Raw genomic sequence first — 24,196 nt, 5'->3', positions numbered from 1 at the left:
GAGAGCTGAAGAAGAGAGAGCCAGAGCCAGAGCTGCAGCCAGGGCTCCTATGGTGCCAGGGCCAGTGCAATTTCCAGAGCATGTCCAAAGCTCCTCCCACCCCTGGTGAAGTCTGAGCAGATACTTCACATTGCATTTCAAGAAAGCAAGCAATCTTCCAACTAGCAGAGGGCCAAGGTGTTTCTCATGGAAACACAGCATGTAATGTATTTGTGATCCTATACAATATGCAAAAATTAGAGGTTTTTCTTTTTTCTGTTTTTAAATGTCATTCCTTTTAATTAAAGACGTGTTTAGCTTCAGAGTCTAAGTATACTAATGGCACAGCTCCCCCTTGTACTGCAGATTATCAAGTTGAAAAATAAGAATTTTCATAATACATAGCACAGATTGAAATCCTTGAATCATTTCTTGTCATTCAGAATAAGAAAACAGGATACTGAAATATGGATTTTTTTGCAAAAATGGAAATTATTCCACAGTGAAGTCTGTGTGATTATCAGATACAGAAAAAAAAGTCTTGAGAGGTATTCACTTCTTGGTTTGTTTTATTCCTTATAGTCTTTCTTTGTAAAACTGAAGTGTATGTACCTGGATTGGCTTAGCTTATTTAAGAATGTGGGAGAAGTGAAAACCCAGTAAACTTTACTTCTTGCACACTTTCACTGTAATTCTTCAAATATCAATTTAGCATCTGTTCTTTGGAGGCTTCTGAGTAGTATTGGGGATGCTAAGAAAAATAAACCGAACCATTTCCTATAGAATTCTAGAGTCTAAGAGAACAATTCATATAAAGTAGCTCGTGAACAAAGATCTAGGGGCCCAATGAAAATGAGGTGTAAGGAGGTGAGGGGATTGAGGGCTTCCTCATGAGGAGTCTAGTGTAAATACACTGAGGCAAGGCACTTGGAGACTTTAGGACAATAAATGTCCCTGGGAGGTAATTTTAAGTTAGGCTACATGTTGAGCCCACCGGGGAGGCTGTGGAAACACTAAATAGAGGCCAGACCCTCAGATGGTGGGTCTCAAAGTTGAGAGACTTAAGACTGGAATGGAACAATTCCTGAACAATTACTTTTCAATTATCAGGCTTCCCAGGCCGCTCAGTGGTCAAGAATCCACCTGCCAATGCAGGACATGTGGGTTCATTCCCTGGATCAGGAAGATCCCCTGGAAGAGGAAATGGCTACCCCATCCAGTATTCTTGCCTGGAGAATCCCATGGACAGAGCAATCTGTTCAGTCCATGGGATAGAAAAGGGTCACACACGACTGAGTGACTAAACAGCAACACGAGTAGACCAGAGAGAAATCCCCCCCCGGGGAGGGGATGGAATGTGCCCTGTGCTCCTGTCCCAGTGCCCGTGAACACAGTGCACAACCTAGATGTTTCATGCACATCATCTCCAAGGAGATTCTGTGAAATAAAAATAATAGTAGAATGAAACCGGAAACTCAGAAGCCAGTGGGCTGACACTGTGCTGTGAGTCGTGGAAACAGAGCTCATTTTATTGAAAGAGCATTCCGTTCAGCGGTTTTGGCTGTGTTGATAATTCCACAAAGTGTATGAGATAAGTATATTATAGGTGATGTGATGGTGAAATTGATGAAGGTAGGGGCTTATTTTATTTAGTTACTTATTTATTTGGCTGTGCTTGGTCTTATCTTTGGAATCCAGGATCCTTGATCTTCCTTGCACCCTGAGAGTTCTTTAGTTCCAGGATGAGGAATGTTTTAGTTCTGGTATATAGGATCTTTAGTTGTGACATGTGAACTATTACTTGTGGTGTGTGGGGTCTAGTTCCCTGATCAGGGGTGGAACCCAGGCCCCCTGCATTTGGAGCACAGATTCTTAGCCACTTAGCTACTGGGCCACTAGGCAACTCTCTAGGAGTTGTTTAAATGAAAGCGCAGCTTGGAAGAAAGAGTGAGTTTTAGAACCAAATTCTAGATTATTTGAATTTTATTCAGTTAAAAAACTATACCCACACTCAAAATATGATGTAGTAGTGGAAATGAAAGATTCTTTCTAAACAGCATTTTGGACTGATTTGGTGTTTCATGTCCGAGAATGCCACAGATTCTCTGACATCTCCTGGATTTAAAAGATTCCTCAGGGTCGGTGGTATCCTCCAGGATGAAAATAACCATAATCATAGTAAAAACAGATATGGTGTAAAGTCTCAGTGTGGTCCAGGCAGTGTGCCAGGTGCTTTAGCTACATGCCACTAGCTCTACAAAAGCCACTTCACCTGAGGCTCCTGGATTTTGGGGATGGATCCAAGTCCTCACAACTGATAAGAGACAGAGCTGGGCCTAGAGTGCTGGTCTGAATTTAACCACAGCATGTACCCTTCTACTTGTCCCGGCCTGAGGTGCTCATGAGTCAGTTAATTCACTGTCTTTTAGCACTCCAACATGTATCTTGAGTGACAGAAAGAGAGACACTGTGACGAAAACACTGGGATGAAATACATAGCCAAGGCAATACAAACACCAAAATAATTAAGAGGTGTGAATAAAGGAGAGAAGGAGATAATGCTCAGTTAGCAAATGATCACCTGCATGTGGAAATTCAGACACCTTCAAGTGATGGAGGGCTTGCAAGATTATCTGGCGCTATCCTTCTATGTAGAAAGTAAACTTTTTATTTGTTTTAATTAAAAATAGTTATTTCTATTTATTTTTTGACTGCTCTGGGTCTTAGTTTGGACACTTGGAATCTTTGTTGCCATGTGCAGGCTCTTTAGTTGTGGAATGTGAGATTTTAGGTGTGGCACGAGAACTCTTAGCTGTTGGATGTGAGATTTTTAGTTGTGGCATGTGGGATCAAGTTACCTGACGAGGGATCAAACCTAGGACCCCTTCATTGGGAGCGCATAACCACTGGACCAACAGGGAGGTGCCGAGAGTAAATATTTTAGAACTACCCTAAATGCGGTGACTCAGATGGTACAGAATGCGCCTGCAATGCGGGAGACCTGGGTTCGATCGCTGGGTTGGGCACAATCCCTGGTGGAGGGCATGTAACACACTTCAGTATTCTTGCCTGGAGAATCTGCATCGACAGAGGAGCCTGGGGAGCTACAGTACATGGGGTCACAAAGAGTGGGACATGACTGAGCGATTAAGCACACACCTTAAATCTGGCTGAAGAGCAGGAATATATCACCTCTATCTCTTTGACATCATAACATCTGTCCTGAGTTCCTTAATTTCTGCTGCATTTTCCTAATCTTACATCACTTTTGGGACTGAGACCCATTTTCTCCAAGATTTGCTAGAGGGTAACTGCTCACTGTTTGTAGAAATATGCATTCCCCAGAAACACTTTAATCTAGGGACAGAAGCTGATACGGGAACCTCCATAAAGGAGGACGAAGGAGACAATCACCCCTGAATATAGTGGTCACCCAAAGACTAAGAAGAGGAATCTTAGCTCAGTAGAAGGAGCAGTCCCAGGCTGTGGTAGATGTAGTGAGGATGCTAAGCAAGAGGAATCGGATGGACTCAAGTTGCATCCCCACTGTCTATTCTCAGAAGCCCTGATGGACTAGGATCACATGAAGATCATCCTGACTTCCAACTTGGAATTCTCAGGAGACTAGGACTTTGATGTAAGACAAGAAGCTTCATAAAACAGAGAGTAGAGTTACAGGATTCGTCATGTGTCAATGTGAGGACCTGAAAGTGGACTCACAGTAGCACACACTATAAAAGGAGGCCCTGGAAAATCACTGATGCTGTGGTCCCCAGGAAGCTCTTGGCACAGATGTCAGGTTGATTTCAGTCTAGAAAGTCTTAGCGAGGTGAGACCTCTGTCTAATACAATCAGCTGCAGTTTCGCAGAGGGAGGGACCTGAATCCAAGGAGGACCTCACATGCAATGCTGAGTGTTACTGAGGACCCCTGCAGAGGGAGCCGAACACAATTCTGTAAATTCTTAGCCATGAGAAGCCCACAGGAGCTACATCTGAGTGGTCCACTCATTCAACCTGTGTGATCTTAGGGAGGGCTGAGTCTCCTCTAGCCAGATCAGAACCCAGATCTGCAGATGGGGGTGTCTTGACCATAACCAGACTTAAGGTGGGGACCATCAGTGCTAGTGAGAGGATCTCTCCCCCAACGAAGGAGGCTCACAGAGTGGCCACCCACCTGACAAGCAGAGATGCTCAGAGCACAGCTGGCCTCCCACCACTAGGGACTTGGGAAGGCGAGGGCTTTGTTTGGGAGCTGGAAGACTCAGGTTCACAGGAGGGGGCATCCTGGGCTCTGATACACCGCACAAGGAGGACCCAAGGACGGATGAATATTGAGCTACTGGTGTTCCCATAGCGCGCTGCCCCTGCTGTCATCCCTGGGAGACCCCACGTAGGACCTTATGCAGCTCCCCTCCACTTCCGCTTTGAAACCCAGCAGATCGACCGGTAGCCGCGGCGACCGTATGGCAGAGACTTAGTGTTCAGGACTCGTCCGGAACCAAGGTGAGGACCTGAATGGAGCTGAAGGGACTTTCCCAACCCTCCCAGTAATAAAAGTAACCCATCAACATCCCACCCCTGTGATATGGCTCTTAAGAGTCCCTCAGAGCTATCGGCTGAATGTGGTCTAGAGTGTCTCAGGCGAAGGTGTTGGTCTGTGGGGGTAGGCCCGGATTCTACCCCCGGAGGAGCTCTAGGACCTAGATGAAAGCCCTGAGGGCTGATGAGCAGACTTCGACACCGCCAAGGGGGCCACACTGAGTGGCTCCCCTGTACTGGGCTCTAGGAGGCCCTGGGTAGAGCTGGCCAACTCTGGTGCCCCCTGGTGTTCACTGGAGGTGGTTTTAGGGAAGTGAGAGCCTTGCTGTAATGGAATAAACCCAGTTCAACAAAGGGACCTAGTCCCCAATATTAATGGCTGTGACGCTGAGTGAGGATGGAGGCTCCTCCCATAAGAAATGGAGTCACATAAGGCGCCAGTCCTATTTTGAGGACTGGGAGAATCAGGCGTTTTGACATGACACTTCCCGGGACATCTCAGGGAAGTGAGAGACCAGGTCAGTGGGGGCAGCCTCAGGTTGACAAGGGAGGGTTTCAGGTGTCCTGGTGGATGGTGAGAACCTTGGAGGCTGTGGATGTTCCACACCACGTCATTCAGACCACATCTCCCTGTCGTCATCCCTGGGAGACCTCAAGAATACATGTCTGTCCCCACTGCGCGCTAATGGGGAAGTAAGGGTCTTGGTCTGAATGGAGTGGTCAGCAGAGGGAGAAACCTTAGACCCTGTCATGAGTCAAATGTAGAGCTTGGTTGCTTCTGTGTCCTGGCTATTGAAAATAGTTCTGCAGTGAAGACGAGTACAAGTGTCTCTTTCCATCCCCATTTCCTCAGGGTATACGCCCACTAGTGGGATTGTTGCCTCGTGTGGTAGTTTTATTTCTAGTTTTTGTAAGCAGAGTGAATTAGGTCATAGGGAGGAAAGCCAATACCATATATTAATGCATATGTATGGAATCCAGAAAGATGGTACTGATGAACCTATTTGCAGGGCAGCCTGGAGATGCCGACATAGAGAACAGACTGGTGGACCCAGTGGGGGAAGGAGAGGGAGGGGCAGATTGAGAGAGTAACATTGAAAACATGCACATTACCGTATGGAATATAGATAACCAGTAGAAAGTAGTTTTATGACCAGGGAGCTCAAAGCCAGCACTCTGATATGTTAAGAGGGGTGTGACATGGGAGGGAGTTTCAAGATGGAGGAGACATAAGATATACCTATGGCTGATTCATATTGATGTGTGGCAGAAACTGGTACACTATTATGAATTAATATTGTAAAAAAATTATTTTCAAAAAGACGTATAGGAGAAAACAGAAGCCAAAAAATATTTTAGACCTTGAATTGGGATCTTGTGAGGGTTCACAGGGACATCAACCTGCCTGCACCAGATTTTGTTCTCAGGAGACTGTGTTTGGTAAGATATGGTCATCTTCACTTCCTGCTTTTGGGACACAGAGTGATTGGCTTTTACTATCAAGCAGTCATCACTTCAGGAAAAAGTTGAGCTTCTCTACTGCTACTGCTAAGTCTCTTCATTCCTGTCCGGCTCTGTGTGACCCCATAGAGGTCAGCCCCCAGGCTCTCCCGCCCCTGGGATCCTCCAATCAAGAACACTGGAGTGGATTGTCATTTCCTTCTCCAATGCATGAAAGTGAAAAGTGAAAGTGAAGTTGCTCAGTCGTTTCCGACTATTAGCGACCCCATGGACTGCAGCCTACCAGGCTCCTCCGTCCATGGGATTTTCCAGGAAAGAGTACTGGAGTGGGGTGCCATTGCCTTCTCCGAGCTTCTCTACTGGGAGCTCAATTGATGAACCTGAGTGAGGACTCAGTGCATCCATCCCAACCCTCGGATTTCAGCCCAGGAAATCTCAGGGAAGGGCTGTGAGGCTGAGCCCCTTCTATACTGTTCTATACGAAGTCTACGGGAGGGGAAATGTCTAGTCTGAAGGTGCAGACACCAGTCCACAAATGGATAATGGTGCCCAACGTTTTAAGGAGCCAAGGTAAGGACCTTGAATGATGATCCCAGTGAACTCAGGATAGAAAAGACCCTAATGAGCTCTCATTACTGGTTATCTGTCTCCTGGCAGGGAGGTGGTATGAGGCATCCCTTCACTTACCTGTGGATCATGGGGAGGTCTAAAGTGTCTACATCAGAGTAGCAGAGGGAAGGGTGCCAAGGCTCCACCAGGACTTGACGTGATAATACTGAAGTAGAACTTAGAAAACCCCACTGCTGGTACCTGCTGTCACCTGAGTAAATCCAGAGGAGGGCTGAGAGGATGCAGAGGAAAAGTAAGGCCTCTGTTCTTCCTCTGTGGGATTCTGTGGGAACAGGCTGAGCAGGAAAACAGGAGCCTTGTGGGTTCCTAGAGCAGTGTCCTCAAGGACACCTGCAGAGGTGGCCTTTGATTAAGCCAAGGTAGAGTCTCCCTGTTTTAAGGTGCTCATGTCACCTCATTCTCCATCCTCCAGGTGCCCCAATCTCCTGTGTATTGGCCCAGACTCCTGCCTCTGGTCCCTGACCACAGCCATCATGCCCCGTGCGCAAAAGAGTAAGCACTGTGCTCGTGAGAAACGTCACCAGGCCCGAGTTGAGACCCAGGGTCTTCATGATCAGGCTACCACATCGAGGGGAGAAGAGACCACCTCCTCTTCCCCTCCTGATTCCGAGAGCACTCCCTCAAGCTCGTCTGCTGCTGGCACCGCCACGGAGCCTCAGGGAGCCCAAGGCACCACCAGTGCTGCTGCAGGTGCTATATGTAAAAGATCTGGTGTCGGTGGCATAGCACGCTCAAGATCTGCAGTGCGTGGCACAGCACGCTCCAGATCTGGTGTAGGTGCCGAGGGCCAAGTTCAGGAAGGTGAAAATTCCTCCCAAGCCTCAGGTGCTGCTGCGAGCTCTCACACAGATCTTCTGACCAGGATGGCAGAGATATTGGTGCAGTACCTGCTGTTTAAGTATAAGATGAGGGAGCTCATTAAGAGGTCCAAAATGCTGCAGGAAATCAATAGAAGGTACAAGGAACAATTCCCTGAGATCCTTAGAAGGGCCTCCGAGCACATGGAGATGGTGTTTGGCCTGGTGCTGAAGGAAGTCAGGCCCAACAGTCACTGCTATACCCTGGTGAGCCACCTAGATCTCAGTGACAGCGAGTCTTTGAGAGGTGACCGGGGGCTACCGAAGAATGGTCTTCTGATGCCTCTGCTGGGTGTCATCTACCTGAATGGCAACCACGCCCCTGAGGAGAAGGTCTGGAAGTTCCTGAATATGCTGGGCATCTATGATGGAAGAAGTCACTTCATCTTTGGAGAGCCCAGGAAGCTCATCACAGAAGATCTGGTGCAGGAAGAGTACCTGGAGTACCGCCAGGTGCCCGGCAGCGATCCCCCTCGCTATGAGTTCCTGTGGGGTCCTAAAGTGCTCACAGAAACCAGCAAGAAGAAAGTCCTGCAGTTTCTGGCCAAGGTCAAGGATTCGGTCCATCCCGCCTTGCAGCAGCATATGAAGAGGCTTGGAGAGAGGAAGTAGAGAGCACCGGAGCCAGAGGTGCAGCCAGGGCTGGCACTTCTGCCTCAACCAGGCCTGGCACTGCTGCCTCAGCCGCTGCTGGCCCTTCTGCTTTGGCCAGGCCTGGCACTGCTGCCTCAACCTCTGCTGGCACTTCTGCCTCAATCAGGCCTGGCACTGCTGCCTCAGCCAGCACTGGCCCTTCTGCTTCGGCCACTGTGCACCCCAGGGCCGCATCCAACCGCTCATCTCGCCCCTAGTGTGATCTGAAGCCTGTTGTTCACTTTGTGGCTGGAGAAGCCAGTCAACCTGTGTTCCTGATATGCATCAATAACTTGTTGACTTTATTTCCCCCAATTTTCAGTTGTTAAAACTTTTCAACAGAAAGGTCATTTAGAATCATGATATAAGTATATGAATAACATGGGTCACACACACTTTGCTGTTTGTCAAATTTAGGAGTAAGAATTTTGTTTTCTCAAATAAATATTGGAATTCCTCACATCACTATTGTGATCCAGGATGAGAATATCATCACTTTAAGATGAGACTGTCCTTAGAAATATGAAAGACACCACACTAATAGAGGCTCAGAACATTGATACCTTGTTAGGGAGATAGCTGAAATTTCTTCAGTTTTTGGCTGGCTTTACTCTCTGCTTAGTCTCCCTTTTTGTAAATGTAAAAGACACTTGCCTCTGCTTATGGTTTATGGTTTTCAAGAATGTTTGAGAATATAAATTATAGCAAATGATTTATTCGTGGCTCTTCTTTTACACAAATGTTGACAATCTGCTCTTAAGAAGTCTTCATGCTTGTACTGGTGATGTTTAGTCAAAAAAAGTTCTAGCCTCTGTCCACTCATTATAGTTTCTCAGAGATGCTGTCATTGTATGGAAGAGGCTGAGATACTCTCTACTTCAGGAAGAACAAGAAAGAAGCAGGGTAAAGAGGGGTTGGAGAGAACATATTATTTTGGTTTCATTGCTAAGTGGAATTTTGGCTGATTGGGGAGGTTGGGTCTTTTGTTTTTTCCTGACTTGGAACACTGCATAGTTTCTGACATCTGATAGATTGAAAAAAGAATCCAGCTGATGTAACATCTGAGGTCAAGATAATCATAGTAATGACTGCTGTTGCTCCTAATTTCTCAATAGAACAGGTGACGTGACAGAAGCTTTCCATAAATACTTATATTCCACCAATCTGACAAGAAAGGGCTTATCGAACTTACTTCACAGGAGAGAGCCCAAGGCTCATAGAGTTATGGTTTGGATTTGTGCTGAAATACATAGGGCTGGTAAATGACAGCTGGCAATAGACTCCTGCTCTACACTACTTTACCCACTCCAGTGTTCTTGCCTGGAGAATCCCAGGGACAGGGGAGCCTGGTGGGCTGCCGTCTATGGGGTCTCACAGAGTCAGACACGACTGAAGCGACTTAGCGGTCGCAGCTACACTACTTCAGCACTCATACTGTTGTTCTCCTCACAACCTGAGACATACCCTTGTCTTTGTTCTTTAACAAGTCCTTTTAACATTTGACATTTCCTTTTCCTTATTTATTTATCATTTATTTATTTATTTGCTGTGCTGGATCTTAGTTGCTCCATGTGTGGTCTAGTTCCCTGACCAGGGAGCGAACCTGGGCCCCCTGCATTGGGAGCCTGGAGTCCTAGCCATTGGACCACCAGGAAAGTCCCCACCCTGTATCTTTTATTTCAGTGCTTTTCTCAGTACTCCAAAATTTGTCCTAGGTGATAGAAAAGAATGCCCTCATGCTCAAGCTACTGGATCGAAATGTGTAGCCAGAGCAGTAAGAATACCAGATATACTTAACCAATGATATGTATCCCTTATTCATTACTCATAGATAAGTGAAAGAAACAATATTCAGGGACAGTACAAGCATGTACATTGGCCATGTTAGATAACCTCTGAAGAGCAAGGAGTCTCCATATCATCCTTGCAATCTCTTCCCTGTGGAAAGTAAACCTATCAGAACAGAAATGACATGAGAATCTTCACCTGGCTGATGAGATAGATTGATCTACTTTTTTCTCCTTAAAGGACTGCCACCTGTCCTGGGACTCCCGCCTTGGACTATAGCTTCTCCATCTCCCGTCACTCCTGGGACAGGGACCCATTCTCTGTAGCACTGCAGAGCAAACATAGCTCAGGAGTTTGTAGAGACATGGAATTTCCCCAAAGGCCTTTAATCCAAGACACAGAAAGCAAGATGAGGGCCCCAGGTAGGAGGATTGAGGAGAGCAAGACCCAAGAATATGGGGGATGGTGGTCACTGGGATAGCACTCCCTTCTGATCTCAGACACAGAGGAATTCAGAACTGGTGGGCTTAGGCTATTAGCCTTGGTATAGCCTCACTTATTCTTCAGGTTTGTCAAACTCCCTTCACTGTGCCACTTAGGCCTGGTGACATAGTGAGTCCTACTCACTTCCTCCCAGAGGATCACATGGAGGTAAGGAACCTCATCCTGATCAAAGGGAGCAGCCAAAGCTCAGCAGAAGGATGATTTCCACGTTGTGCCAGAAGTCAAGGTAAGGACCCTGAATTCTTGAAAAGACCACTAGCCTCAAAACAGTGGGAGCAGAACATATTCCTTCCACTCCTATTAACCTCAGAAGACCATGGCCTGTGGTGGGCCTATGAGGCAAACTCCTCTTCTTCCTCGGGGATCAGGAAACTAGTGGCCTGGGTGGAGAAGCTTTAAGGCAAGTCAGGGAATGTTTCCAGTTGGGGAATATTTCCAGGTTCTTTCCAAGACAGTGAGGACAGCAAAGAATGTGGGAACACAAATACCAGGATGGCCACACAGTATGTTTCCTACTCTCAGCCTAGAAGGCCTCAGGCAGATTTACCAGGCCAAGGGGCCCTTCAGCTCTGACGGAGCAGTAGCAGGAAAGTTAAGGTTTGGTCTGATGGTGAGTTCACATGTCAATAGAAGGGGGAGTCTTGGGCTTGGCTGAGAGTCAAATTTGGGACCCTGATTTGGGCCCCTGAGAGGAACCATCTGTCATTCCCAAGGAGCTTGCCACAGCTTTCATTCTTGTGAGACTATGGGTAGGGGTGGCTAGATAAGGCCACTCTTACTTCCTCCTCCAGGCTCACAGGGAGGTATCGGTCTTACTATGAGGAGACAGGCCTCAGGTCAAGAAGGAAGGCATTCCCCAGGCCCCACCAGAAGTCAAATTGTGAAGCCCGAGTGGAGACTGAGGGGTCACTCATCCCTGAATAGAAGGAACAAAGGAGAGTCCTGCCCTCCCCTTTGATGTCAGTTCTAGAAAGCTCAGGGGAAGACTGTCAGGCAAGGCTCTCCCTCACTTATTATACCAGGCCTTCTTCTTATACCTGGCCTTCTTCTTCTTGTTGAATTGCTAAGTCATGTCTGACTCTCTTGTGACTCCATGGACTATAGGCCGCCAGGCTCCTTTGTCCATGGGATATTCCAAGGAAGAATTCTAGGCTGGGTTGCCATTTCCTCCTCCAGGGGATCTTCCTGACCCAGAGACCGAGTCTGCGTCTCCTGCAGCTCCTGTATCTCAGGCAGGTCCTTTCCTGCTGAGCCATCAGGGAAGCCCTATATCAGGCCTAAGGGAGGTGAGATCTTCGTTGCAAAGTATAGCCACGGGTCCTGAGAAGGGAGGGATATGGTTGGTGCCTGCCAGGCACTGTGGCAGATGGTTTGCAGTTACCACCACATGCCAGCAGTCCTTCCAGACAGGGCTTGTCAAACTCCCTTCACAGTTAAAGAGCCCGTGGCGCTCTCAGAGAGTTTAATGATGTGACAAACTTTTCCATGGCTGTTTAAGTGACAGGGATGGCCAAAAGCCCTTGATTTGAGTTAGTCTAAAGCTCACCCTCTCACTCCTGCAAGCCTGATCTGACCTTATGCCCTTAATTCCCTTTTTATTCTCATTACTGTGAAATGTATGAAGCATTAAGAAGAGGGACTCTCAGGTCCAACTATTATATTTTAATACATAGCCAGAGCAATAATAATAATAATGCCAAACTAAATGTGACATATGTAGAGAGGAAAAAAGAGATAGTATTTGCTGACAATAGGATCATCTGTCCATACATATGAGGGTTCAGACATCTTAAAAGATCTGAACGTTTTAACTTTCAGATGAGCTTATAAGATCATAAGGGACTCAAGAAAATCATCTCACAGCCATTCCTTTGTATAAAAAAATATCTATTAGATCTAAAATATAAAGTTTATTTATTAGAACAGCGATTGCCTGAGAATTCTGGCTGAAGGAGAGAAGGGACAGGTTACCACGTTTTGTTTCTCTCACAGGTCTCTGCCTGGGCCCCCTTACTTATGCCATGGATTTCCTATCTCTTATCACTTCTAGGGCAGGGATTCCTTCTCTGCAAGGTCCGCAGTAGAGAAAGTACTCAGGGCCTTTCAGGGATGTGGCATTTCCCAAGAAGGCTTTAATCAAAGGGGCAAGGGCCTTTAGGAAGACACCCATGCAACTGGACTGAGGAATGCAACACCCCAGAATATTAGGTGTAAGAAGGCTTCAGGCAGAACTCTCAAGCTGAACATCTCTTTTCTCTGTTGTCTCAGTACAGTTGTCAGGGACGTGAGACCTTTGGTCTAAGGAGGGCAATCTCAGGTCAGAGTAGGAATTGTCAAATATATATGTGAAGCCCCTTAAAAAGAAGTGAAAGAAATAGCCACCCAGAACCACTGGGGTTCTGTAGTGTCCACTTGCTGCTGTCAGCCCTCGGAGGTCCTGAATTCCATCATAGGATGAGGAAGAGAGAGGCCTTGAGAGCTGAGAAAGACAGAGCGCTACCACCATGGGCAGGGCACGTTCCAGAACCAAGTCTGCCAGCTCCTCCCACATAGTGACATCCAGGGAAGATCCTTCATCTTGAGGTTGAAAAGAGAAGTAAGTATTCCAAGTAATTGAGTGCCAAGGTGGATCTGAAGGGAACACATTTTATGTCTTGTTTTGTCCTTGCTTGACCTCGGTAACTGGGAGATGTATCTTTTGCTGTTTAGGGCTTTCTTTTTGGCACTATTGAAGTAGCCTTTTGTAATTGAAGGTTAATTTGACTTCCGTATTTGTGTTTATGAACAAAGTATATCCCATTTATTGCTGTATTTCAGTATAAGTACAAAGGTTTTTATATTGAGTCAGAAATCCTTGAATCTCCTTTTGTGGTTCAGAACAAGATGACAGGACAAGAGAATTGGGAGTTTTTTGCCAATGATAATGGACAGTGAGTGAAATTGTTCATATTGGGAAATATAAAAAAAAAGGTCTTTTCTGTGTGGCATCTGCAGTACAGTGGAACAGGAATTCCCAGCCCCTGTTTCCCCTCAGCAACCCAGATCTTAAAAGTATATAAGTAGCAAAATAACCTTTATAGAAGGTCCAGAGTCCAATTAAGAAATTGCAGTACCACAGGTAAGCATACATCTTAGATCAGCTGCACTTGAAATGGGTAAGAACAACACACACACACACACACGCACACACACACACACACACACTTATGGATCATGAATAGCACTATTCATCTATGATAACCAGTTTCTATACTAAACTGTTATCTCAACAAATGTGATCACCAATGGTTCACAGCTATTTCTTACTCTGTTTAGTACGATACTCTAAACTTTGAGTAACACAATAGGACTCATGTGAAGTGCCCCTAGTGGTGCTGGAAGTGCTCTCACGAAGCGGAGAGAAGTCATGACATTATACAAAAAAGTTGAGTTGCTCCTTGTATACTGATTTGGATCTGCAGTTGTAGTTGCCACCATTTCAAGATGAATGAATCCAGCATAAGCGCTACTGTAAGAAAAAGAAAAGGAAATTTATGAAGCCATCACTGCAGCTACACCAGCAGGTGTGAAAATCTTGTGCTTTTTGTGAAATAAGTTTTTATCTTGTATTGAAAATATAGCTTGTATGTGGGTGCAGGATTGCTATAAGCAAGGCATATCTATAGACTTGAACATGATTGAAGAAAAAGCAAAGTCATTATGACAACCTAAAGCAAAAGTGGGTGAAGGATCTAAAACTGGAAAATTTAATGCCAGCAAAGGATGATCTGATAATTTCAGAAAGAGGTTTGACTTCAAAATATCTAAATAATAGGGGAAGCAGCTTTTGCAAACAAGAGGCAACAGGTGGTTTCCCATATGTCATTAAGAAAATCACTGGGTATTAATTTTGTATCCTGCAACTTTACCAATTCATTGATGAGCTCCAGTAGTTTTCTCACAGCAACATGAGGCTTTTCTATGTCTAGTATCATGTCATCTGCAAACAGTGCCAGTTTCACTTCTTTTCCAACTTGGATTCCTTTTATTTCTTCTGTTCTCTGATGGCCACGGCTGGGACTTCTGAAATCATGTTGAGTAAAAGTGGAGAAAATGGACATCTTTGAAATTTTCATATTAAGTGAAGTCTGCTGCTGCTGCTAAGTCGCTTCAGTCATGTCCGACTCTGTGCGACCCCATGGACGGCAGCCCACCAGGCTCCCCCGTCCCTGGGATTCTCCAGGCAAGAACACTGGAGTGGGTTGCCATTTCTTTCTCCAATGCATGAAAGTGAAAAGTGAAAGTGAAATCGCTCAGTCGTGTCCGACCCTCAGCGACCCCATGGACTGCAGCCTACCAGGCTTCTCCGTCCATGGGATTTTCCAGGCAAGAGTACTGGAGTTGGGTGCCATCGCCTTCTCCTTAAGTGAAGTCAGACAAAGACAAATATCACATCACTCAAATGTGGTGTGATAGAATTCTATTACTATACACTGTCCCATCTCTCTCTTGTGAATGGATAAACGGCACATTAGCCTGTCATCACAGGTAAGTGTTTTCTCTTAAAGTAACAATGTTTTCAGTACTTTATTATAAATATGACTGAAATGGTGTAGGATATAAAAATTTTTAGTGATCCATTCATTACTATATATGCTTGGCTACCATGAAGCAATCCTATCAGTTACACTAGGCTACTATAAAGCAATCATATTGCTGCTTCTTCATTATTGATGCTTGAATCATTATACCTGTAACTATGAATTGCTTTTCACATTATTTATTCATTGTTGATATTTAGCGTTTTGCATCTATAGTCTTTGTCATATAAGGCAATAAATATATATGACAATATATATAATATTGTCAATAAGGCAATTGTCTTGACAGACAGTTCTTACAAATGCATGCTGTAAACTTACAATATTGATAAATACAGTCCTGTGAATATATTTTCTCAAGATTTTCTTAATAACATTTTGTTTTCTCTAGCTTACATTATTGTAAGAATACAATAGCTAATACTTATAGCTATGTCAACTAGAAAGAAAGGAATACATCAAGGTTGTGTATTGTCACCCTGCTTATTTAACTTATATGCAGAGTACATCTTGCAAAATACTTGGCTGGATGAAGCACGAGCTGGAATCAAGATTGCAGGGAGAAATATCAATAACCTCGGATTTGCAGATGATACCATCCTTATGGCAGAAAGCAAAGAAGAACTAAAGAGCCTCGATGAAAGTGAAAAAGAAGAGAAAAAGCTGGCTTAAAACTCAACATTCAAAAACCAAAGATCATGGCATCCGGTCCCATCACTTCATGGCAAATAGATGGAGAAACAATGGAAACGGTGAGAGACTTCATTTTGGGGGGCTCCAAGATCACTGCACATGGTGACTGCATGTGCATGTGCAGTTGCTTTTCACTTGGTATAATGTTTCAGTTATGCAAGATGAACCAATTCCAGAGATCTGCTGGGTAACATTGTGCCTATATTTAACATTACTGTATTGTGTGCCTAAATATTTAAGTGAGTAGATCTGATGTTAAGTGATTTTACCACATCAATCATTTGAAAAGTTGATTGTCTTGCTCCCTGTCTAGGACAGAGGAAGATGATTAAGTGCAAGCATTTAGAGAACTCTTTTATAATGTTAGTGAGAATGTCAATGTGTGCAACCATGGTGGAAAACAATATTGAGGTTCCTCAAAAAATTAAAAATTGAATTACCATATGATTCAGCTAGCCCACTTCTGGGTTTTAATCCAAAAAAATTAAAATTAGACTCTCCAAGAGATATTTTCATTCCTGTATTTGTTGCAGGATTATTCACAATAACCAATACAGGGAAGCAGCCTAAATGTCCGTTGATGTATCAATGGATAGATATATGATATATATATATCATGGAGTGTTGTGTGTGTGTGTGTGTGTGTGCGTCCTCAGTCACTCAGTTGTGTTTGATTCTTAGAGAGCCCATGGACTGCAGCTCACCAGGCCTCCCTGCCCTTCACTCTCTCCAAGAGTTTTCTCAAACTCATGTCCATTGAGTCAGTGATGCGATCCAACCATCTCGCCTTCTGCTGCCCCTTCTCTTCTGGCCCTCAATCTTTCATTCCTAGCATCAGGGTCTTTTCCACTGAGTCCACTCTTTCCATCAGGTGGCCAAAGTATTGGAGTCAGATTCAGCATCAGTCCTTCCAATACATATTCAGGGTTGATTTCCTTTAGGATGGACTGGCTTGATCTCCTTGCTATCCAAGAGACTCTCAAGAGTCTTCTCCAAGATCACAGTTTGAAAGCATCAGTTCTTCATCACTCAATCTTCTTTATGGTCCAACTCTCACATCCATACATGACTACTGGGAAAACGATAGATTTGACTACAGGGACCTTTGTCGGCAAACTGATATCTCCATTTTTTAATACACTGTCTCGCTTTGGAGCCTTAGTTAAAAGCAGAGCCTTCAGCGAGAGGTCATTTCAAGGGAAGTTGCCTGGTGGGCTAGAGAGACAGTGGGAGTGGTGAGCACGGCCAGGTCCTCAGAAGGAGGACCTGAGAGAATCCACAGTCTCCTGGACTGGTGACCTTTACCCTGGGTTGAGGGAGCCAGAGACCTCTCCTTAAGGACCTACTCGATTATTTTATCTTGTGTGTAACTGGGCAAATTCTAGGCAAGTTCTAGATTTTTTGTTGGTGCTTAAATACGTGGACATATTCATTATTTAGATGAAAGGGTATCTGGGAGGGAAGATACTGATCAATGACAAAATTTCTAAGAACTCTGAGTTGTTTCCAATGGGGAAAGATTCTACCTCAAGCACATTCCATGTCATATCCTCTGGTGTGAATGTTATATGATTGTCCTTGCTAGGCAACATTTTAATTCACTGTGATTTTCTTTGTCTTGGAGTTTGGGTAATGTGCTGGAGTTCAGGGGGCTAGTGAAACAGCATGTGAAACAATTGACCAGCTTAAACTGGTTTGACCTTTTCTAATAGATTGTTGATTAATCACACCTTGAGTCATTTTACAAAGAAGGAAGTACATGTGTCCAAGAAGGAACACATGACCTCAAGATGACCCTGGAGCCAAGCTCTTCAGTCTGCAAAACTCAGAGAAGAGAAATATTGCCCTGGGCCATTTACAAAGTGAGAAGTCCTTCAATGAGGAAAACCTGGCTTCCTGTAACCTGAGTAGCTGAAACAGACTAATTGAAGACTAGCCAATTAGCTTTCAAGTTAGAAATTCCCCTGACCCCCTTAGATTGCACCCAGGCTCCTGGATTGAAGAGAGATTTGATACCTTGCCTCCTGCATTGATTGGCCTTGCAGTAAAGTTCTTTTCTCTAAAGCTCTTGCCCTAAGTGTGGACTTCTCTGAGCATCGGGTAGTGAGCCCATGTTCCGTTAGTCTGGGCAGCCTTGTTGAGGTTTAGGACTTGTGACCATCTGCTTGATGCACTGTAGCCCCTGGTGGGCCCTCAACACCAACCCTGAGTGGCCACCTATACTGAGTTTGTCTAGAGAGTTGGCTCTCAGGTTCCTGTTTGCTAGCCATGGCACTCTGGGCTCCTCTGGCTTCTGGGGCTCCTTTCACTTTTAAGGAAGGAAACAGCTCCTGGATCAGACATCTTTGGGGTGAGTAAACTCCTTAAAATATGCCTGTAAGTAAATGTGCTATATGAAGTTAGAATGTGCCTTTAGTCTAATAATCTCATCAGGACTGCTTGTTAGAGAGGACGAGACGGTTGGATGGCATCACTGACTCGATGGGCATGAGTTTGAGCAAACCCAAGAAGAAAGTGAAGGACAGGGAAGCCCGGTATGCTGCAGTCCATTGGGTTGCACAGAGTCAGACGTGACGAACTGATTGAAGAACAACACCACCACTGTGGGTTAGAGTCCCACCTAGGAGAGTTTCTTCTGTCTGATTAGAATCCTAAGGCTACAGTCCTGGGTTAAAGACCCACCCTAAGAGGACAATGTCAGAGGTTAGAGCTACTGAGGTGCTCAAATGATTGGGTTAGAGGTCTGAACACTGGCTTAAGGTTCCAGGCCTTTGGATTTAATTGCCTATGTTTGTCTGTGTCTGACTGTTTTATGTATTGGGATTGGCTAATGGGTGTTGGCTATGGGATGAATGTGGCGAGACTTTTTTCAACCTGTAATTAATGAGGGTCCTCTGAATCGGGAGATAAAACACCTTGCTCCTGGACTGGAAACTTTGCTTTATGGAGGTGATGGGGGTTTTCCCCTTTGCCTAAGGTGACAGCACAGAGGTATTGTTACAGATGGATATTCTTTGAAAAAAATTATTGGAGATATGTTGATTTACAATCTTGTGTTAGTTTCAGGTGTACAGCAAAGTGATTCAGTTACACATATATTCAATCTTTTCCAGATTCTTTTCCCATATAGGCTATTACAGAATATTGAGTATAGGAGGTCCTGTTCAGTTATCTATTTTCTATATTGGTTGTATGTGTATGTTCACCTCAAGCTTCTAATGTATCCTTGCCCACAAAGTTCTCCTATGTTAACCATAAATCTGTTTCAAATTGTGCGAGTCTGTTTCTGTTTTGTAAATAAGTCCATTTGTGTTATTTAAAAAAATTAGATTTACTTATGAGCAATATACTATGGTATTTGTCTTTGACTTACTCAGACAATCTCTAGGTCCATCCATGTTGCTGAAAATGGCATTCTTTGATTCTTTCTTATGGCTGAGTATTCTTCCATTGTATTTAGGTATCACATCTTTTGCATCTGTTGATGGACCTTTAGGTTGTTTCCATGTCTTGGCTCTTGTAAACAGTGCTGCAAGGAACATGGGGGTGCTTGTTCCTATTCAAATTATGGTTTTCTTCAGATATATGCCCAGGTAGTCTATTTTTTTTTAATTTATTGGAGTATAGTTTTACAATGTTGTGTTAGTTTTAGGAATATAGCGAAGTAGTGCTTTTACACACACACACACACACACACACACACATATATATATATTCATTTTCAATTTCTTTTCTCATCTAGGTTATCACAGAATATTGATTAGAGTTCCCTGTGCTATGTAGGAGGTCCTTATTGGTTATATATTTTATATATAGGAGTGTAAGTATGTTGATCCCAAGCTCCTGATTTATCCCTCCCTCACTACATTTCCCCTTTAATAACCCTAAGTTCGTTTTCAGGATCTGTAAGTTTTCTGTTTTGTATTATATTCATTTTATCACTTTTTAAAATTAGATTCCACATATGAAGGATATATTTGTCTTTAACTTACTTCACTTAATATGACAGTCCCTAGGTCCATCCATGTTGCTGCAAATGGCATTCTTTCCTATGGCTGAGTAATATTCCTTTGTATTTCTGGACCACATGTTTATCTACTCCTCTGTTGATGGACATTTAGTTTGCTCCCATGTCTTGGGTATTGTAAATATTGCTGCAATTTACACTGGAGTGATTGTTCCATTTTCAAATTATGATTTTTTCAGGATATATGCTCAGGAGTCAGATTGCTGGATATTATGGTAGTATTATTTTTCTATTGTGTCTTATTGAGTATAATTAATTTAAAATGTTGTGTTAGTTTCAGGTGTATAACAGAGTGATTCAGTTATACATACACATATTCACTCATTTTCAGATTCTTTTGTCATACAGATTACTACAGATTATTGAGTAGAGTTCCCTGTGTTATACAGTAGGCGCTTTTGGGTTATTGCTATTATATATACATCTTAGTTGTAGATGTGGGCTTCCCAAGTGGCACAGTGGTGAAGAATCACCTGCCAATGCAGGAGACACAAGAGAAGTGGGTTCAGTCCCTGGGTCAGGAAGATCCCCTAGAGCAGGAAATAGCAACTCACTCCAGTATTCTGACCTGGAAAATTCCATGGATGGAGGGTCCTGGTGGACTACAGTCCATGGAGTCACGAAGAGTCAGACACAACAGTCATGTATGTTTATCTCAGGCTCCTAAAGTATCCCTCCACCAACATTTCACCACTGGTAATCATAAGCTTGTTTTTGATATCCATAAGTTGGTTTCTATTTTGTAAATGAGTTTATTTGTGAAGTGAAATGAAAGTCGCTGTCTTATCCAACTCTTTGCAACCCCATGGCCTATACAGTCCATGGAATTCTCCAGGCCAGGATACTGGAGTGGGTAGCCGTTCCCTTCTCCAGGGGGTCTTCCCAACCCAGGGATCAAAGCCAGGTCTCCCACATTGCAGGTAGATTCGTTACTAGCTGGGCCACCAGGGAGGCAAGTTCATTTGTGTCATGTTTTAAAAATTAGATTCCACTTATGAGTGATAACATATGCTATTTGTCTTTCTCTGTCTTACTTTACTTAGTATGACATTCTAGGTCCATCCATGTTGCTGCACATGTCATTAATTAATTCTTTTTATGGCTGAATAATATCCTATTGTATATGTGTACGACATTTACTTTATTCATTCCTCTGTTAAGAGACACTTAGGTTACTTCCATATCTTCGCTGCAATTCATGGGGTCACAAAGAGTCGGACACGACTGAGCAACTGAACTGAACTGATATCTTCGCTAATGTAAATAGTGCTGCAATGAAGATTGAAGTGCATGTATATTTATGAATCATGGTTTTCCCTGGATATGTACCAGGAGTGGGATTGGTAAATCATATGGTAACTCTATTTTTCGTTTTTCAAGGAACTTCCATAATGTTCTCCATAGTGACTGTGTCAATTTGCATTCCCACTGAGAGTGCAACAGTGTTCCCTTTTTTCCACACTCCATCATTTGTTGTGTGCAGATTTGGGGATGATGACCATTCTGGCTGGTATGAGGTGATACTTCATTGTACATTTCATTTGCATTTTTCTGATACTTAGTGATGTTGAGCATCTTTTCATATGCTTTTTGGTCATCTGTATGTCTTCTTTGAAGGAATGTTTGTTTATACACTCTGCCTACTTTTTTATGGGATTGTTTATTTGACACAGAGGTGCATGAGCTATTTATATATTTTGGAGATAATTGCACTGTTGTTTGCTTTGTTTGCAAATATTTCCTCTGATTCTGTGAGTTGTCTTTTTGTTTTTGGTTTCTTTTGCTGTGTGGAAGCTTTTGACTTTAATTAAAGGTCACCTGTTTGTTTTTATTTTTATTTTCATTACTCCAGGAGGTGGATCAAAAACCATTTTACTAAAAGAAAAAAAATACTGCTGCAACTTATGTCAAACAGTGTTCTGCCTAGGTTTTCCTCTGAGGGTTTTATAGAATCTGGGTTTACATTTCAGTCTTTCATCCATTTTGAGTTTATTTTTTTGTATGGTATTACAGAATGTTCTAAATTCATTATTTTACATGTAACTGTCCAGTTTTCAAGGCACCACTTATTGAAGAGACTGTCTTTTTTGGTTGGCTAGTATTTTTTTCAGGATTTTTCCATCTGCGTTTTTCAGTGATATTGGCCTGTCATTTTCTTTTCTTTTCTTTTTTTTGTTTTTATGCGTGCTTCTCTGTCTGGTTTTGCTCTCAGGGTGATGGTGGCCTCATAGAATGAGCTTGGCAGTGTTCCTCCCTCTGTAATTCTTTTTGCAAGAGGTTGATAGAATCTCTAAGTGTTTGTTTGAATTACCCAAGAAGCCCCCTGGTCCTGGACATTTTATTGCAAAGTTTTAAATCACTCTTTCAGTACTTGTGATCCGTCTACTCACGTTCTCTATTTCTTCCTTGTTTAGTCTTGAAAGGCTGTACCTCTCTAAGAATCTGTGTTTTTCTTCTAGATTGTCCATTTTATTTGCATATAGTTGTTTGTAGTAGTCTCTTATGATACTTGGAGTTCCACATGAGTGTATTCTTAATGAAACCAGTCCTGATTACCTTGTTGTGTGAGTATAAATGTAAGATGAGGGAGTATAAAGCAGGAAAAGTACCCTCCACCACCACACAGAAGAATGCACCGTAATCCAGCTAAGGAATTTCATGCAATAGGGCACATTCTGGTGTTTCCTCACTAAAAAGTCTAGTCCTATTCTGTATCAGCCAGAATAGCAGGAAGGTAGTACTGAACTACTTTTATATATTTGTGCATGCGTGATGTTAAAAATGAAATTTTACCAGGAAAAATAGCCATTGGTTGTGGTCTTAAAGGCCATGGGCTACACAGAGGCCTTGGAGTGAATGTATTTCCCCTGGAAATTGCCCAGACATCTAGATTTGCTTGTTGGTGATCTCTGCTGGAGGGGTAAAGTATTTAGGTCCTCTACAAGAAAGATTAAACCCCAGCATGCTCAGAAAGGAAATGAGGAAATCAGTGTTTGAATGTGTGTGCTCCTGAATTGCTCTCTGAAAGTCAGCTCTGCCTGAGTCTAAGACAGCTTCCTCTTTCACTTTCTTCAATGGGATGCAATCACACTCTCAGCCTCCTACTCACTAGGTAAGTTTTTCTCCGTGGAGACTGAGACAGAGCCTGAACTTCTATAGGACCCTCCTCAGTAGACAAGCATGCCCTCAGCACATGGCCGGGCAGAAATATTAGGAGCCTGTGACCAAATGGGCTCCAGTCTTGGAACTGGTGGGACAGATTCCTTGGAAGCTGGGTAGCACGTGTGCCTTTCAAGCTACAGTTTGACAACCACATATAATAATGGAAAACTTTTCAGGGTTCTTTAAGTGAACCCTCAGATCCAAGCTGGCTACCTTGAGACTGTCCATTCTTCTCAGTGGTTTCTCCAGGGAACTAATACAGCCAACGCTTTCCAGAAACCAAACTAGGAGATGGAATTGGGTCCTAAATTAAGGGGCGATGCCTCAAGTTTGCCCATTTTCTCCCTAGAGAGGAACAAAGCGCCCTGAGCCACAGATAGACAAGCCCTGAAGGCTTTCCTACAGCCTGAATGTAGGAATGAATGCAAGGGCTTTCCAGGCAGACATCAAGTTCCTGATAAGAGTGCTGGTTGATGTCGACTTCAATCCATGAAGGCTGGAAGAGGCAGCAAGCATTGGTTAAACACAGTAGGTCCAGGCTCTGTTTGCTGGCCAAAAGGTAAACTATTTTGAGCACTACAGTGGAAGAAATTGGTCAGTCAACTGCAGAGCTCAGTTTGGGCTGAGAAGTGGCCAGGAAGAGCCAAGACAGATGACCCAATAGTAATAAATTCCATCCAGGCACCAAAACACCAAACTTCAAGCAATAGCCTGAAAAGAGACATGTGAAGGAAACAAAGCCTCTGATAATCACCTTTCTTAAATACCAATTAATCCAACCTTGTCAGTGCTTATGTAACACTCCAGTCCTGGTGGTACAAAACTCTGGGACCTGGGATTATCATTTTCTACAGAATTTGAGACTCATTAACCAAATTGAGGATGATTTCCCACAAGCTTGAAGAACGTACAAAGAGAAATGGGGGGATTGAAACATAAAGCATTGACCAGTTTAAAGTGGTTTTGCCTCCTTAAAACAAGTTGTTGATTAACCAAACCTTGAGTTATTTTTAGAGGCAGGACTATGCATGTGCCAAAAAGGAGCCTCCATTTCCAGGATGACTGCAGAACCAAGAGGGTTCAGTCTGTGGAACTCTCAGAGTAGCAATGTTGCCAGGGGAGAACTGTATGAAGTCCTTCAATATGGAAAATCTGGCTTCTAGCAGCATGAATAGCTTACATGAACTAATTCAAGACTAGCCAGTTAGCTTCCAAGTTTGCAGTTCCCCTAAACCCTTTCATTTTACCTCAAACTCTGGATTGAGGAGGCAGATTTCAGAGCCCCACTTCCTGTCTTCTTGCTACTCCACCTTGGATTAAAGTTTGTCTCTCAAAAGCCCAT

The 24,196-nt window shown here is 43.7% G+C and overlaps 1 pseudogene; it reads left to right on the top strand.

Moving 5' to 3' along the window:
* The first annotated feature begins 2,756 nt into the window (after nucleotides 1–2,756).
* On the top strand, nucleotides 2,757–8,812 carry LOC133243532 (melanoma-associated antigen B2-like; annotated as a pseudogene).
* Nucleotides 8,813–24,196: the final 15,384 nt, after the last annotated feature.

Source organism: Bos javanicus, chromosome X (assembly GCF_032452875.1).
Source record: "Bos javanicus breed banteng chromosome X, ARS-OSU_banteng_1.0, whole genome shotgun sequence".
Taxonomy (NCBI): Eukaryota; Metazoa; Chordata; class Mammalia; order Artiodactyla; family Bovidae; genus Bos; species Bos javanicus.
The sequence above is the reverse complement of the archived record's forward strand: the minus strand, read 5'-3'. Positions and strand labels throughout refer to the sequence as shown.